At 41.0% G+C, this 18,693-nt stretch overlaps 1 long non-coding RNA gene across 1 annotated transcript; it reads right to left on the bottom strand.

Moving 5' to 3' along the window:
• Positions 1–47: 47 nt before the first annotated feature.
• On the bottom strand, positions 48–18,299 carry LOC115938955 (uncharacterized). The gene is made up of 2 exons (XR_004073934.2): positions 18,026–18,299; positions 48–16,791 (listed from the first exon to the last, which is right to left on the bottom strand). It is a non-coding gene; the product is annotated as an uncharacterized LOC115938955 (long non-coding RNA).
• Positions 18,300–18,693: the final 394 nt, after the last annotated feature.

The raw sequence follows: 18,693 nt of genomic DNA, 5'->3' as shown, positions 1-18,693 counted from the left end.
AATCAAGAAATGGGCAGAAGACATGAACAGACATTTTTCCAAAGAAGACATCCAAATCGCCAACAGACACAAGAAAAAGTGTTCAACATCGCTCGGCATCAGGGAAATCCAAATCAAAACCTCAATGAGATATCACCTCACACCAGTCAGAATGGCTAAAATTAACAAGTCCAGAAATGACAGATGTTGGCAGGGATGTGGAAAAAGGTGAACCCTCCTACACTGTTGGTGGGAATGCAAGCTGGTGCAGCCACTCGAAAACAGTATGGAGGTTCCTCAAAAAGTTGAAAATAGAGCTACCATATGACCCAGCAATTGCACTACTGGGTATTTACCCCAAAGATACAAACGTAGGGATCCAAAGGGGTACATGCACCCCGATGTTTATAGCAGCAATGTCTACAATAGCAAAACTGTGGAAAGAGCCAAGTTGTCCATCAACAGATAAATGGATAAAGAAGAGGTGGTATATATATACAATGGAATATTATGCAGCCATCAGAAGGAACAAAATCTTGCCATTTGCAATGACATGGATGGAACTGCAGAGTGTTATGCTGAGCAAAATAAGTCAATCAGAGAAAGATATGTATCATATGACCTCACTGATAGGAGGAATTCTTAATCTCAGGAAACAAACTGAGGGTTGCTGGAGTGGTTGGGGGTGGGAGAGATGGGGTGGCTGGGTGATAGACATTGGGGAGAGTATGTGCTATGGTGAGCGCTGTGAATTGTGCAAGACCATTGAATCACAGATCTGTACCTCTGAAACAAATAATACATTATATGTTTAAAAAAAAAAGATAGCAGGAGGGGAAGAATGAAGGGGGGGGAATCGGAGGCGGAGATGAACCATGAAAGACGATGGACTCTGAAAAACAAACTGAGGGTTCTAGAGGGGAGAATGGTGGGAGGATGGGTTAGCCTGGTGATGGGTATTAAATAGGGCATGTTCTGCATGGAGCACTGGGTGTTATACGCAAACAATGAATCATGGAACACTACATCAAAAACTAACGATGTAATGTATGGTGATTAACATAACATAAAAAAAGAATTAAAAAAACCGAACTCAGTCACAGGAGAAAATTTGGAAGGAACACAATACATGGGAGTTAAAGAGCATCCTACTGAAGATTAATGGGTCAACCAGGAAATTACAGAAGAATTAAAAAAAAAAAACACATGGAAACAAATGAAAATGAAAACATGACAATTCAGAACCTTTGGGATGCAGGAAAGGCAGTCCTAAGAGGGAAGTATATAGCAGTATAGGACTTCCTCAAGAAGCAAGAAAAGTCTCCAATACACAACCTAACCTTATACCTAAAAGAGCTGGAAAAAGAACAGCAAATAAAGCCTAAATATAGCAGGAGAAGGGAAATAATAAAGATTAGAGCAGAAATCAATGACATAGAAATCAAAAGAACAGTAGAGTAGATCAGTGAAACTAGAAGTTGGTTCTTTGAAAGAATAAGATTGATAAACCCCTAGCCAGACTTATCAAAAAGAACAGGGAAAGGAACCAAATAAATAGGATCATAAATGAAAGAGGAGAGATCACAACCAACACTGAAGAAATACAATTATAAGAGCATATTATGAGTAATTATACACCAACTAATTAGGCAATCTTGAAGAAACCGATGCATTCCTAGAAACATATAAACTACCAAAACTGAACCAGGAAGAAATAGAAAACCTAAACAGACCCATAACCAGCAAGGAAATTGAAGCACTGATCAAAAATCTCCCAACAAACAAGAGTCCAGGGCCAGATGGTCTCCCAGCTGAATTCTACCAAACATTTAAAGAAGACTCAATACCTATTCTTCTGAGGCTGTTTCAAAAAATAGAAATGGAAGGAAAATTCCAAACTCATTCTATGAGGCCAGCATTAGCTTGATCCCAAAACCAGAAAAACCCCCCACAGAAAAGAATTACAGACAAATATCCCTGATGAACATGGATGCAAAAATTCTTACCAAGATACTAGCTAATAGGATCCAACAGTATATTAAACTGATTGTTCACCATGATCAAGTGGGATTTATTCCTGGGCTGCAAGGGTGGTTCAACATCTGTAAATCAATCAATGTGATACACCACATGAATAAAAGAAAGGACAAGAACCATATGATCCTCTCAATAGACACAGAAAAAGCATTTGAGAAAATACAGCATCCTTTCTTTTTTTAAGATTTTACTTATTTATTTGAGAGAGACAGAGAGAGAGAGGAAAAAAAGCATGAATGGGGGAGGGGCAGAGAGAGAGAGAGGTAGAAACAGACTCTCCGCTGAGCAGGGAGCCTGACACGGGACTTGATCCCTGGACCCTGGGACCATGACCTGAGCTGAAGGCAGATGCTTACCCGACTGAGCCCCCCAGGTGTCCCCTACAGCATCCTTTCTCAATTAAAACTCTCTGCAGTGTAGTGATAGAGGGAACATAGCTTAATATCATAAAAGCCATATAGGAAAAACCCACAGTGAACACCATCTTCATTGAGGAAAAACTGAGAGCTTTTCCCCTTAGGTCAGGAACATAGCAGGAATGTCCACTCTCACCACTGCTGTTCAACACAGTACTGGAAGTCCCAGCCTCAGCAGTCAGACAACAAAAATAAAAGGCATATAAATCAGCAAAAAAGAAGTCAAACTTTCTGGTGCCTGGGTGGCTCAGTCGTTAAGCATCTGCCTTCGGCTGAGGTAATGATCCCAGAGTCCTGGGATCGAGTCCCACATTGGGCTCCCTGCTCGGTGGGAAGCCTGCTTCTCCCTCTCCCACTCCCCCTGCTTCTGTTCCTGCTCTCGCTATCTTTCTCTCTGTCAACTAAATAAATAAAATAAAATACAATTACATAAAATAAAATAAAATAATAAAATAAAAAAGAAGTCAAACTTTCACTCTTCACAGAGGACATGACACTCTATGTTGAAAATTCATGAGTCCACCCCCAAATTGCTAGAACTCATACAGGAATTCAGCAAAGTGGCAGGATATGAAATCAATCCACATAATTCAGCTGCATTTCTATACACTAGCAATGAGGCATAAGAAAGAGAAATCGAGGAATCGATCCCATTTATAATTGCACCAAAAACCATAAGATACCTAGGAATAAACCTAACCAAAGAGGTAAAGGATCTGTACTCTGAAAACTATAGAACACTTATGACAGAAATTCAGGAAGATGCAAAGAAATGGAAAAACGTTCCATGCTCATGGATTGGAAGAACAAATACAGTTAAAATGTCTATGCTACCCAAAGGAATCTACACATTCAACACAATCCCTATTAAAATATGATTGACATTTTCACAGAGCTGGAATAAATAATCCTAAAATCTGTATGGAATCAGAAAAGACCCCAAATAGCCAAAGGAATGTTGAAAAAGAAAACCAAAGCTGGTGGCATCAGAATTCTGGACTTCAAGCTCTATTACAAAGCTGTAATCATCAAGATAGTATGGTACTGGCATAAAAACAGACACATAGATCAATGGAACAGAATAGAGAGCCCAGAAATGGATCCTAACTCTATGGTCAACTAATCTTTGACAACGCAGGAAAGAATATCCAATGGAAAAAATGTCACTTTAGCAAATGGTGTTGGGAAAATGGGACAGTCACATGCAGAAGAATGAAACTAGACCACTTTCTTACACCTTACATGAAAATAAACTCAAAATGGATGAAAGACCTAAATGTGAGACAGGAATCCATCAAAATCCTAGATGAGAACACAAGCAGCAACCTCTTTGACCTTGGCTGCAGGAACTTCTTGCTAGACATGTCTTCAAAGGCAAGGGAAACAAAAACAAAAATAAACTTTTGGGATTTCATCAAGATAAAAAGCTTTTGCACAACAAAGGAAACAGTTGACAAAACTAAATAAAAACCTACAGAATGGGAGAAGATATTTGCAAATGTCTTCTGAGAGAAAGGGCTAGTATCCAAGATCTATAAAGAATTTATTAAACTCAACCCCCAAAACACAAAAAATCCAGTCAAGCAATGGGTAGAAGACATGAACAGATATTTCTCCAAAGAAGACATACGAATGGCCAACAGACACGTGAAAAAATGCTCCACATCACTCAACATCAGGAAAATACAAATCAAAACCACAATGATACCACCTCACAGCAGTCAGAATGGCTAAAATTAACAACTCAGGAAACAACAGATGTTGGTGAGGATGTGGGAAAGGCGAACCATCTTACACTATTGGTGGGAATGCAAACTGGTACATCCACTCTGGAAAACATTATGCAAGTTTCTCAAATAGTTAAAAATAGAAATACCCTATGACCCAGCAAATGCTCTACTAAGTATTTATCCAAAGGATACATAGTGATTCAAAGGTGCACATGTACCCCAATGTATATAGCACCAATGTCCGCAATAGCCAAAATATGGAAAGATCCCAGATGTCCATTGACAGATGAATTGATAAAGAAGAGGTGGTATATATATACATAATGGAATATTACTCAGCCATCAAGAAGAATGAAATCTTGCCATTTGCAACGACATGGATGGAACTAGAGGACATTATGCTAAGTAAAATAAGTCCATCAGAGAAAGACAAATCTCAAATGATTTCATTTATATGTGGAATTTAAGAAACAAAATAGATGAACATACGGAAAGGGAAGGAAAAATAAAAGAAGACAAAATCAGAGAGGGAGAAAAAGCATAAGAGACTCTTAACTATAGGAAACAAAGGGAGGGTTGCTGGAGGGGAAGTGGGTGGGGGATGGGGTAACTGGGTTATGGGCATTAAGGAGGGCACTTCATGTAATGAGCACTGGGTGTTATGCGCAACTGATGAGTCACTAAACTCTACCTCTGAAACTAATAATACACTATATGTTAAATAATTGATTTTAAATAAAAAAGAAGAAATGGTATATATACACAATGGAATATTATTCAGCCAGAAAAAGAAATGAAATCTTACCATTTGCAATGACGTGGATGGAAGTAGAGAGTATTGTGCTAAGTGAAATACATCAAAGAAAACAAATGCCATGATTTCACTCATATGTGGAATTTAAGAAACAAAATAAATGAGCAAAAGCAAAAAGTAAGGGAGAGACAGAGAGAAACCAAGAAAGAACACTTAACTATAGAGCACAAACTAATGATTACCAGAGGGGAGGTTGGGGGCAGATGGTAAGGAGTATACTTGTTGTTGTAATGAGTACTGGGTGATGTATGGAATTGTTGAATCACTATGTCATACACCTGAAACTAATATCACACTGTATGTTAACTATATTGGAGTTAAAAAAAAAGACTTGGAAAAAAAAAAACTTGTAGAGTTTCAGTTTCTACATATCTCAAATTAGTGCACTATCTCTCCCAGAGCTATTATAAGAAATAAATGAGAAATGTAGGCCCTAGCAGAGGGCCTTTACCCCTTCCATTGCTTAATTTTTTCCCTTAACTACCAGTCAGCAGTGTAAAGCTTTAAGATCTTCAAAAATATAAGTTAATACTGTAAGTTCAAAGCCCTTCTTTCTCTTTAACTTAGCTTCCACAATTCCTTTTCCCTTAGAACCATGTAGGCCTTGATATGTAGAATAATCTTCTAGTCCTTAGATAGATCTGAGGCATGCTCATTAATGCCTCAGTTGTTTCATGATTGTTTCACCTCCTTTGCACTTCTGGGCACCTTTCCAGGGCCACAGAATGTGGTTGTGATGGCCACATCTCACCTTTCAATCAGAGATTTGTCTGCTTATTAAATCTTTCTGGCAGATGGCTATAATGTGTCTTGAGCAATGGGTGTTTTCTAATTCACACAAAGCCTCCATATAAAGCAGAGGCAGTCCTGGGGCACCTGGGTGGCTCAGTCCACTGGTGTCTGCCTTTGGCTCAGGTCATGATCCCGGGGTCCTAGGATGCAGCCCTGCCTCAGGCTCCTTGCTCAGTGAGGAATCTGCTCAAGGATTCTCTATCTCCCTCTCTCTCTGCCCCTCTCCCCCACTCATGCTCTGTCTCTCTTTCTCTCTCTCAAATAAATAACATCTTTAAGAAATAAACAATGAACTAGAAGTAGTCCTGTACTTCCCTATCCCCAACTTGCTTCAGGCACTGGCTGTATACTTATTACTTCCCCCTTGCCCCACCTCTTGCAGCACCATAATGAAAAGTTTCTTTTAGAGATGGCAGTTCAACTGAGTTTGGGGGCCCTCAGTGTTAAAAAAGTTTTCAGTAATGAAAATATGCCATCTTTTTATAGGCTGAGGACTCCCACAGGTCTCCATTCCTATCTTGGCTTCTACCATTTAATCTCTATGTGACTTTGAGCAAGTAATGATATTTCTGGATCTCAGTCTCTTTATCTGTAAAATGGGACTAAAATGAGGTATTGGAGAGGCTCAAATGAGACAATGTACATACAGTGTATGTAATGTGCCTTCCAGGTGGTAGTACTGGTTTTTTGTTTTTTTTTTTTCACCCAGTTACCACCCTAACTCTTATGCTAGATCTCCTGGAAAGACCCAAGGATTCAGGCCCCTCCCACCTCATGCTTGGCTCATGATAGATACTCCACAATGTTTATTTCCTTCCCTTAGTCTCAGGGGACCCCCAACTCCATTGTGGGCCTTGTTTCAACTCCCAATGACCAGAATGCTAGAAGCACAAATTGTACAAAGGCTCCAGATCTGATTCTCATAACCTATATATTTGTGGTCAGGGCTGAGCCCCTTTCTCCCTTTGTCACAGCGGGATTGGCCTGGCTACTTGGCTGTGCTTCTTTCCCAGAGCTCTTCAAATTTCTTTAAAGACCATTTCCTAACACATTTTGTGATGTCTTATTCATTACAGGGAAAATAATGTGATATTTTGCTGGACATAAATACACCCTGGACAGCCAACCCAGGATTAATTTACAATTAAGCATGAAATCAGCCAGTAGCAGGATAGGGCTTCTTTCTATCTCCCCTGTAGGATTTGTCCACCCTTTCACTGAGTGCATTTGAGGAAGAACCATAAGCACAATTATAATGACATTAGGATTAAAAAATATAGGAGTAACTATATTAAAAGAGTAAAAGAAAGTGAGGGAGAGTGGGAAAGACAGCTGTTCCCCAAAATATCCTAAGGGGTGCTCAAAAAGGTGGAGGTACCCTAGCCACATCATCAGGAGTTTGTCATAGGAAGAAAAAGTACCTGTCAGGCCTCAAGGCATAGGAATCCTCCAGACCTGACTGTTGGCAAGTGCACAGAGTAGTTGGGACTGTTTTGGCCATAAACTCCTGTACGAGACCAAGTATGGGGGGAACTGAGCCAGTTATGGGAACAACATAGACAGGGTAGTAGGGGTCAGGATGGCTAGTTACAAGGACAAAGGACATAATAGTTTCCAACCAAACAGGTTACCCTGCATTGAAAAATCTAAGAATCAAGTGGAAGATAACATTTGGGAAGATCTTGAATGACAGAGCATGATCCACCAGCTCTGAAGGGGTGTAGGGAAGATTCTATTCCTGGATAGCAACTGAAGCAGCTGCTGCTACCACCACCGTCACCGCCACTTCTTCTGTGACTATGACTGGTTAATATTAATTGAGAATTTATTAAGGGCCAACCACAGTTATTAGGGTGAAATAACTTGCCGGTGGTGATTGAGACATGAATATAGATAAGAGTGTTTTAAATTCCTTCCATAGGAATTAGAGGCCAGGGTCTGATCTGCAATGGCTAGCAAAGAAGACACAGGGAGCAACAGAGAAAATCAGTCTTTACTGAGTCCTTGTAGATCTTAGCTCCATAAGGGAGACAGAATTCTGAGTCCTGCAGGATGATAGTAGGGGTGGAGAAAAGGTGAGCTACAGTTTCGACTGAGGTTGTTCATACCCTACCTACCTCATATCTTAATGGCTCTGGGAACTACAATAGGTTGGTAGCATCATGGGACTAGATGCGAGTAGCTGAGGAAGCAGAAGCCAGAGGAGTAAATCCAGGTCTGACAATACTTGTATAAACTCAGTTCCCACAAGCTTGCCAAGGGCTGGGAAAAGGCCAGCATAGAGAAGACGACTGCCTAGCTTTGTTCTCCAGCCCTCTTTTGCAGGCTTAATTTTAGGTACCTTTTTTGGGCGTTCTGAGGGCTTGGGCCTTCAGGAAATGGGCTTCACACACAGAGAAAGTAGTACAACTTCAAAGCACACTAAAACAGGGAGATCTCCTATCTCATGTGGAGGCTACCAAGTGGAAAGTCTACTCTGGAGAGAGCATTCCTGGGGCCAACCCATCTTGACCCCATTCACATGAACTGACAGTCTCCTTTTCTTCCAGCCTCTGAGAAAAGATTGGGCACCTTCAATGTGTAGTCCGTTGGCTCTGTAAAACCCACTAAAAGTCTAAATTCAACATACTCTTTCAGAAAGTTCAGTTGTGCCCACTTGGGTTTCCAGAATTGCAGGACCCTGAGGGCAAGCTTAGAGAATCAAAGGTGCAGGGACTTTTAAATCAATTTGGCCTCAGTGTCTCCTCTAGGAAAATTCTCTCAATCTGGTGGAAGGCACAGAGGATTAGCCATAGAGGAATTTACCATTTCCTGGCTCTGAGAACTTGGGCAAATGGCATAACTATTCTGTGCCTCAGTTTTCTCATCTATGAAACAGAGTTATTACCATTACTCACCTCATAGAAATATCAGGACAAATTCAATAAACCCATTCAAAAGCACATAAAGACATATTTGGCATACAGTATATGCTATACAAGTGTTAGCACCCCTGGTCAAGTTATATGGGGAATACCTATCCTACCTTGGGCCTTTGGGGAAGCTGCTTCTCCCTGTCCTAGATAGAATGAGACATAGTTACGGAATTGGTCACCAGCATCAAGGTGCCATCTTGGAATACCATCAGCTTCCAAAGAGCCCCCCTTGCACTCCAGCTACCACTTTCTTTGGTGTGTTGCCCAACTGTCTCTGAGTGAATTTGAGAGATGGGAGAAGTTGAACAGCATCAGAGTTTCCAACTGCTCATGTAAGTGGGATGCACATGGTAATTATTTTCTTCCCCAGGATAAAGATCTTGACAACCATGTGTCTTTACAGTGAAAGGCAGGGTTTCTGTAGGTAGCTGCTTCAATGTTAAGCAACATTATGACCCTCAAGAATATTTTTTTTTAAAGATTTTATTTATTTATTTGACAGAGAGAGAGGGAACACAAGCAGGGGGAGTGGGAGAGGGAGAAGCAGGCTTCCCGCTGAGCAGGGAGCCCGATGCGGGGCTCGATCCCAGGATCCTGGGATCATGACCTGAGCCGAAGGCAGACAGCTAACGACTGAGCCACCCAGGTGCCCCGACCCTCAAGAATATTTTATGTCCTAATCATTAGAACTGTAATTATATGGCAAAAGAGATGCTGAAATGTGATTAAGGTTACTACTGACTTTAAAATAGGGAGACTATCCTGGATTATCTGTGTGGGCCCAATGAAATCACTCCAATAAAAGAGTAAGTCCTTAACAGCAGAGGCAAAAGAGGAAGTCAGAGAGATGCAAAAGGGGAAGCAGGATTTGACATGCCATTGTTAGCTTGAATATGGAGAGGGGCACTTGTCAAAAAAACGATGACCTCAGTCACATAACAACAAGGAACTGAATTCTGCCAATAACCAGCTTGGAAGAAGATTCTGAGCCCCAAATGACAACCACAACCCCAGCTGATATCTTGATTTTAGTTCATTGAGACCCTAAGAAGAGAATCCAGCCACACTATGCTGAACTTGTGACCTACAGAAACTGGGAGAGAATAAATGGATGTTGTTATAAGCTGCTCAATTTGTAGTCATTTGTTACAGCAGCAACAGAGAAATAATACAATGCTCTGAGCCTCAATTTATACATCTGTCAAATGGAGCAAAATGTCTTATCTTGCCTACCTTTTGGGTTGTTATGAGGACAAAATGATGGATCTAAGAGGGCTCTGCAGTTTCAAGTTATAAAACTGTTAGGATATTTTCCAACAGGGAAAAAAAAAGTCCATCTGTTTGGAAGCAATTGGATTGAAGCAATTAAAAGCTTAGAGCTGTGGGGTGTCTGGATGGCTCAGTTGATTAAGCATCTGCCTTCGGCTCGGGTCAAGATCCCAGGATCCTGGGATCGAGCCCCACATCGGGCTCCCTCCTCAACAGGGCGTCTGCTTCCCTCTCCCTCTGCCCCTCCTCCTGCTCTTTCTCTCTCTCTCTCAAATCTTAGGAAAAAAAATCTTAGAGTTGATATTTCCCAGAAGTGCTGAGGGTTTGGAGGGCTGCTTCTCCTCTCCTAGAGAAGCAGCACAGTATAGATGAAATCAGAAAACCTAGGTCCAAGTTTATTTTCTACTTGCATGTCCTTAGTCATGTTGTGTCACCTCTCTGAGCCTCAGTAAAATGAGGGTAATGATCTCTGCTCTGCCTAGATGATATGGTTGTGTGAGGCTTGACTGAAACAATGACTGTAAACATGTGATGTGGACAAAATACAGATGGAATGTTTATTAGTCCTCCCCAGTGTGTGCTCTGATGTTGGAAGCAGATATGATTTGGATAAACTAGTCACCCAAAGAGAGTTGAACTTTGATCACCTGTTTTCTGCCATTGTCTCTGGTACGTGGCCTTAGACAAGTCCCTTCTCCTCTCTGAATCTGTTTTTCCATTTTAAGAGGTTATATTATAGCCAGTTGTCTTCACCTAATAGGCATCGGAATCACTTGGAGAGATGAGTGGCAGATGGGGGATAAGTAGAAGTTCTCTCCTTTTTATATGCCCCTCCTACCCCCAATAAACTATCCCCTAAAAGCTCAAGTCAGAGCAGTTTACTTTATTAAATCATGCAAAGTAAGCCCTATTTAGGATATAGGATTTGAATCCCAAGTATGTGGTTTGAAGCAATTGATTCTCAAATTTCAAAGTTTTTTTTTTTTAAAGATTTTATTTATTTATTTGACAGAGAGAGACAGAGCGAGAGAGAGAACACAAGTGGGGGGAGTGGGAGAGGGAGAAGCAGGCTTCCTGCCGAGCAGGGAGCCCGATGCGGGGCTTAATCCCAGGACCCTGGGATCATGACCTGAGCCGAAGGCAGACGCTTAACGACTGAGCCACCCAGGCGCCACTCAAATTTCAAAGTTTTCTAATTTAAATTTTTCCTAGCCCATTTCAAGCTGATTAACTAGAGTCAGGCCCCTCCCAGTTCCTTGCAATTCCCATTAATGTTGCTTTGTTGTGACTGTGAGATTTCCTCCCAGAATACCCCTTCTTATGTGAACTGAGGATGTTAAACTAGGGCCAGACAAAAGCCTATAGATTTGTCCATGTTTTAATTAAATGTAATCTGTAGCAAAACCCACAGTTGAGAAAAACAGAACATCAAAACTTAAAAGGCACTTTAAGACTATCCTGTTTAAAGACACTCACATGTGGAATATAAGGAATAGTGCAGAGGATCATAGGGGAAGGGAGGGAAAACTGAATGGGAAGAAATCAGAGAGGGAGACAAACCATGAGAGACTCTTGACTCTGGGAAACAAACTGAGGGTTGCAGATAGGGAGGTGGGTGGGGGGATGGGGTAACTGGGTGATGGGCATTAAGGAGGGCACATGATGTGATGAGCACTGGGTGTTATATGCAACTAATGATTCATTGAACTCTACATCAAAAACTAATGAGGTACTATATGTTGGCTAATTGAATTAAAAAAAAATAATAAGGACAATTTGAGACCTACAGAGAGGGAGGTACTTGCTGAGCATTAAAGAGAATCAGTGACAGAGGCAAATCTGGAACCCCCAGGGCTTCTGAAAGGAGTTCCTTCCACTGCTGCATGTTGCCTTTCCACTGCCTTTAGTGGTCAGAGACTGGAAAATCAAGTGATTTTTCAGTCTTTTTCCCTAGGCTGGTTTCACTATTCTTTGAAGTGGAGAAACTTCATTTACATGTCATCTAAGTATGAGGCCATGTACAAAGCACTCTAAGTAGTCATCAGCTATGGACACAATCTTTCTAAACACTCCCAACATAACCAGATTAGCCTTATCCACCATTTTTGGTCTTTGGCTCACCCAAAGTTCTCCTTCCTCAACCTGCTTTTCTGTTTCAAATGCCTTATATCAGTGCTTCTCAAACTTTAATGTGCATAGAAATATAGAGCTCTTATTAAAATAAAGGTTTTGATTACAAATGTCTATCGTGCTCCTCAAGAATCTGCTTCTAACAAGCTCCCAGGTAATGATGATGCTGAGGGGGATGATGGACCACATTTGGAGTAGCAAGACTTATAGATGTTGTTTCCATCAGTCTCATTTCTAAACATCTTCTCTATTTACCACCAGGATTCCTTTACTACTAAGGGGGGTAGTGTGATGTATTAGAAACAGTAAGGCCTCTGTAGCTTCCAGTCCTGAATTTTTATCAATCCTTAGCTGTGTGATCTTGAGCAGTCATTTCTCATCTCCCTGAACCTCAACTTTCCTTATCTGTAAAATGGGGCTATTACCCATCATGCAGTGATGTTGTGAGGCCTGAGGGAATGACAAGGGTTTGGTGCAAAGTAGACTGTAGATTGAGAATCCTGGTTATAAAAGGTTATAAAAGGAATCCTGGTTATAAAAACCAAAGCCTGGGTTTCCTTAGAATTGCAAAAGATGACATGAGCAGTGCATGGTGGCTGCATCATCATGTCTAATATGCTCAAAGATTGTTTCCATGAAAAAACTGCCACTAGATATATGCAACTGATAAATCACTAAATTCTACCTCTGAAACTTCTAATACACTACATGTTAACTTGAATTTACATAAAATTAAAAAAAAACTGCAGATGGACGCCATCAATACTGGACAGTCTGCATATTTTATTGAAAGTCACATGAATGGGCCCCAGGATCTCTTTCTTTTGTCTGATGTCACATATATATTTCCCATAGGCAGTCTTTCTAGCATCTATTAATGCCCTTGGTATCAAGTGCTTCTTTTCCCTGTGAAAATAAAGACTTTTCGTCATCAAAAACATCTCTTCAAGGTATGTTGCTTCTCTCTGCAATTTTTAAGTGCTCCTAAAGCTTTTTGGGCTTGTAGTGTGTCAAGGCTATTTGCTTGCAGCTATGTTAAAACTAGTATCATTGATCTACATTCTTTTGAAAGCGATTTTTTTCTGGTCACAGAGACACATCTTCCTCTACTACTTTATTCTAGTTATTACATAATCAAGGAACTTCTAAATAAGGGAAGTATCCTAAAACAATTATTTTAGAAATACTAGAGTATTTCTATATGATGCTGTTTTATTACTGAAGTCGGGTGCTGAGTTTCACACCCCCACCCTGTGGCTGGACAACCTCCCCACCTTTTTTAAAGCAAAAACTTCAATGATATTTCTTATTCTAAATTATCTCTTAACTTTTGTTATCACCACAGAAAACCTTGTAAGGATTTGACCCCAAGGCATTAAGTACCAGAGAGGCACCAATACGTTTTGTCCTTCTCAAACTGTATGTGTGGATGTCTTCAGTCTCTTGGACTGAAAATAAACATGCTACAACCATGGTAAAGTACATAGACATATACAAGGACCCTTTTTTCTTTGAAAAACAGCTAAGCCAAAGACTTAGTAACTATGAACTAAAAAATAAATTCATTTCACAAGGTAAAATTGAATGATCTTTTTAAAACATTACCAAATGGGTATATGGAAGGTTAGGAGAAAGCCCAACTCAGAAATCTCTTCCAGTCCAGTTTTTGTTCCCCTGTAAACTAGACCTGCCCTACTTCCCTTCAAATGCTTGCTTTTTAATATTTTATTAGGCAGAGAAAGTCAGTCATCCAGTTCCAGTAATGTAGCCTCTGTGTGGTAAAGAGAAAAACAGCATGGGGTACAGAGTCGGAGAGGCCTGGATTCGAGTCACAGTCCTGTTATTTACTTTCTGTGAGACCTTGAGCCAGTTACTTTAGCCTTCTGGGCCACAATTCTTTTTTCTGTAAAATGAGGGACTAGCATCTACTTGCATCATTGTTTTAAGGACAAAGGAGATTATGTATATGAAGCACTTAGAACTTAGTAGGTGCTTAATAAATGTTATCACTGTCAGTTCAGGGTTTATGGTTCATCCATTGCCAGTTTCTCTAACCTGCTGGCCAAGGTATGCAGATAATTTCCTATAGTTGCCACTCTTCAATTATCACCCCATTCCCATAGCCTCTTCTGAATGACTATTCATCCATCAAGCCTGGGCCAAGCCAGTTTCATTCCATGACAGTGAGCCTCACCACAGAAGCTTTTGCTCTTTAAATTAGAGCATAAAAGGGAGAGGCACTGAGGTTCATTTTTGGGCCTTCTTCAGGTATAGCCTAGGGCAGGGGCAGAGCTATCCAGCTACTGCTTCCCGGTCTCCAGCCAGCCTGGTAGTCCCAACTTTCTAGGCCAGGCTCTTGATCTATGTCCCAGAAAACACACAGTAATCTCATGGTCACATTTCTGGGACATCTATTCAACTGGGACTGCAGTGGCTTTCTCTGGTTCTCAATAATCTTTCAGTATTTGTAGTGGTGATTTTGGTATTCCCCCACCCCAAGAAAACAAGAGTGAAATGATGGCCCTACCATCTTCAAATGTACTGAAGTCCCACTGGCCACTGCTTCTGTGGCCAAAATCTACATACCTACTTGCTTTAGTTAGTTATCTAATGGGGCAAGGCAAGCAGAGAGGCCACAGCTCTGAGAATGGGGCTCAACAAGTACTTCCTGGGTGAGGCCAGGAGTCTCACAGCAACTTCCTTTGGGGGTGAGCCTCAGGTAGAATGGTGATCACTTGGCTCACTTGTTCCTCGTTCTTGTTAACTTGGCCTTTGCGACTGGGTAGAGCTGAGAGAGTTTTACGTGGCCACCTGGGCATGTCTTTATTGGGAATAGCATCGTTTCTGCTCGATTACTTCCACAAAGGCCTACATGTTACTAATTCACGAATGGATCATGTTGAGTTCAGTCTTGAAAGTGGCTATCATCTTTCAGTAACATTGTTTCAAAGGCATCTCAGAGTTGGTTTGGGCATGTGTGTATTCTCTCTCTCTCTTCCCCTTCCTCCATCTCCCTCTCCTTTCTTCTCTTCTTCTCCTCCCTCCACCCATGTCTATGCTTCTCTCTCAGTTCCATAGTGAAGGTATTGCTAGAAGGTTCAAGTAGAAAAGCCCTTTTTCTCACACTTGGCCATATTATAATTACACAGACCCTAAAGACAGGTTATGGCCTGAGAGCATGGGAACACAAACAGTGACACTTTCTCCAGCAGCTTCCCATCAATAAACAAGCATCAGAAATGTCTATTCAGATTTCTGAGTCACTACACAGGTTGTGTTTTAGTTCCTTTCTAATGACTGAAATGGCAAATGGAACACCAGGAGCTTGTGTCTGAAAGTTTTCCACTTGCTAACAAATATGGGAGGCTCAAGAAAGAGGGTAAAAGCCCAACACTCAAAATGATGACCACTAACGCCACCAATCATAAGGCCCCTTGTTAGACAAGTGTCGTATAATGGAAAGAAACTTGTACAGGAGCCCAGGGACCTGGGTACTTGTTTAGGCATGGCTGATAACTTGCTCTGCCTCAGTTTCTCCAATAGTAAACTAGGTAATTAGACGAAATAATTTTGGAAGGCCTTCCAATCAAATACTTTATGGGTTGTAAAGAGTCTTTTATCTCAAGTGCTATGGTTCTTAACCCTTATTGGGTCACAGGCCCATCTGAAATTCAGTAGAATGTTATGGACCATCTCCCCAGAAAAGGTACATTGTCATGGAATTCTGCATACCATTTCAGAAGCTTCATGGAGTTTCTGAATCCACGGACACTGGGTTAGGAGTTGCTTCTTGGTGGAGATAAAAGCTTATCTGCAGAAGGCAAACATGAAGCAACAGTGCCAGCTGCCTCACCTCAATCCATCTTAACAATTTTTCCCAGTATTTGACCCAAAAGTGGAACTTCTGCAGGACAGATACAGTCTGCCTTTTTTAAAGAACTGTTTTCAGTTTTTGTTTCTTTCTTGATTGTTTAGAAATTAAGCTGTCAGGAAAAAAATAGGAGGAAAAATAATTCAAACAGACCTAAGGCTTCAACATGCAAAATATTCTTTGCAGATGTGTCCTAAGTGGTTTTATGCAAAAACAGAAAGGCCACCGTCCTGAGTTCACATGAAGTTGTGGTTGATATCACCCATATGCTGTTTGGCCCAATAGGAACAGACAGGTTCTTGGCAATATACTGCAGTGCCAGAGCTCCAACCTGGCGCCAGGGTCATTATCCTCAGTAAGAGACATATCAAGATTCACCAATGTTTGGCAAACATTCCTACTCTTCTACTTCCAAGGCAAGCAGTGGCCCCAACTCAAGTAGCTTTTACTTCAGGGTAAGACCTCTGAGATCAGTCTTTAGTCCCAAGTATTTCAGAGTTTGATGGTCTTTTGAGGAGACAGGAAATTCAGAGAAGAGTTGAAAACTAAGCTCCTTTCTTCGACTCAGGTCAGTAGATAGCTTGGTTTCTGCAGTCTGGCTTGAGGGAGTTCAGCCATTCACAATCATATAGGAGCTCAACATAGACCTTCTGAGGGAACAAAGACAGAAAACATAAGAGAAATAAACCTGTGTCTAAGACATGTGCCCCTTATTTTATAGCATCCTAGAGCCTGAAGGTGCAGGGCCAGGAAGGAGCTGCTCTCTTCAGCACAAAAGAGTTTGAAGAAGACCCTTCCAGAACAGTGAAGGGTCCCCTGAGGCCAAGGATTTTAAAACCTGAAAAGGAAAGAAGAGAGTAGGTAATTAGCTAGGACTGGTCAAGTACTTAACAGCCACTGAGAAGTGAGGCCTATCTTGGTAGGTAGGTAAATACATAATTGGTAGCTAATCTTCTGAGCAACAGAGGCTGGCTAGGAAAAGGCCCTTACAACTTAGATCCCATGAAACAGGCCTAAGATGGTGCTATAATCAGGGCTGGAAACTGTGCATTTGATCTCAATTGTAATCCCCCAGAAGTCTACAGAAGATGAAGCCTGATACCTTTGAGACTACCCACCTACAACATAGACACTGCCTTTATGGCCCTATACTGACTCCAAATTTCTTTTTTGGGATTTCACTTCCATGAGGGATAATAAGGAAAAGCTTATCAGCCTATGGACCCCTGAGGACTGGCAGTGATAGGAAGTAAAGGGAGGCTGGGGAACAAATGGAAAGCTCTTCTCCAGATACCCAGATCTCATTTATAAGTATATTGGTTAATGTCATGCCAGAAATCTGATAGCCAAACAATTAGAACTCCTAAGTAGAGAAAAATAAATTCTATGATCTCTGTAGCTCCTGCGACCTTAGCAAGTTAATTTATCCCCTCTGAACCTCAGTTCCTTTATTTGCAAGTTAAAATATATATTATCCTCTTTATTCTGGCATCTGGTATGGATCTAATGAAATAATGGAAGTGAAAGTACTTTTCATTAAACAAATATACAAGACTAAGGATAGAGGTTCGGGGGAAAAGACTTAAATAGTGATTTGGTCTGAAGGTGTGAAGTCCCTATATGATACTGAAGTGGATTCATGGTACTTGCTATAATACCAAAAGAGAGGTTACCGATTTTCTTATAGACCCAAGGGATGTCAGAGTTACAGGGTTCCAAACTTTTAATTTTACAGATTGGGAAATTGAGGCTAAGAGAACAAAATGTACTTGCCACATGTCACAGTCTAGGATTCCTAATGAACTTTATCCAAAGGCAACTTGTAAAACTACACTGTAATTTGGTTGGAGGGAGAAAGAAAGGAAAGAGGAAGGAGACTTAAAAACACAGGGAACCTCAGAATTGGAAGGTAGTAAGTTTAAGGGTCACATAATTACAGGTTAATGAACTGAGACATGGAATGTGTTCCTATCCTCTGGAACCACAAGATATTTTAGTCCTCAAAAGCTCAGATCCCATAAAGAAGGCTTACGTGTTACAAGGTTCTGTAATCAGGAGTGGAGACTACATACCGGAGGCCTCAACTCTCATCTCCAGGAACTCTGCCTTGAGAACTGTGGGTAAAGGAGGAAAAACATTTCACTAAGCCTCTAGAAATCAGAACTGAAAAGGCAAAGCAAGGGGATGGGTGACCCTTCCAGGCCAGTGCCAAAAAGTCCATTTGAAAAATGGGAAGTGATTCCATCCAAATGTTTCAGAACATCTAGATCTATGCTTATAAGTTGGGCTACCTCTCTGGCAGATTTAGCAAGCCCAGTAACCGAGATACAAAGAAATCTCTCAGGTGTCAGAACAATCCTTTGAGTGTTAGACTATGGGAGGTTAGTGAAGCCCAGAGAAACTGGCCCGAAGACTATATTCTGTGATTATTTCTAATAGGTAGAATGGCAAGGTGGAAGGAAGGGCAAATGTCATGCAAAACAAGAATCATCCTTTGCCTTGAAGATCAAACCAACTTTCCCCAGCCTCTTGATGTGCTTGTATCAGTACTAAATTAGCCTTGTCTGGGAATAGCTGGAGGGAAGAGACAATCCTAAAGAATGAAGCCCTATATAGTGTTGCCATAATATCCCAGAAAATAGCTGGTCCCAGGGCTATTTCTGTAGCATTGTTTTTCACTTCTTTCCTAAGTCTATTTATACTTACTTCCTGAGTGATCTTATTCCCATTCATGGTTTAA

The sequence above is a fragment of the Leptonychotes weddellii genome, chromosome X (assembly GCF_054177405.1).
Source record: "Leptonychotes weddellii isolate Sample4059 chromosome X, ASM5417740v2, whole genome shotgun sequence".
NCBI lineage: Eukaryota > Metazoa > Chordata > Mammalia > Carnivora > Phocidae > Leptonychotes > Leptonychotes weddellii.
This window is presented reverse-complemented; position numbering and strand designations above follow the sequence as displayed.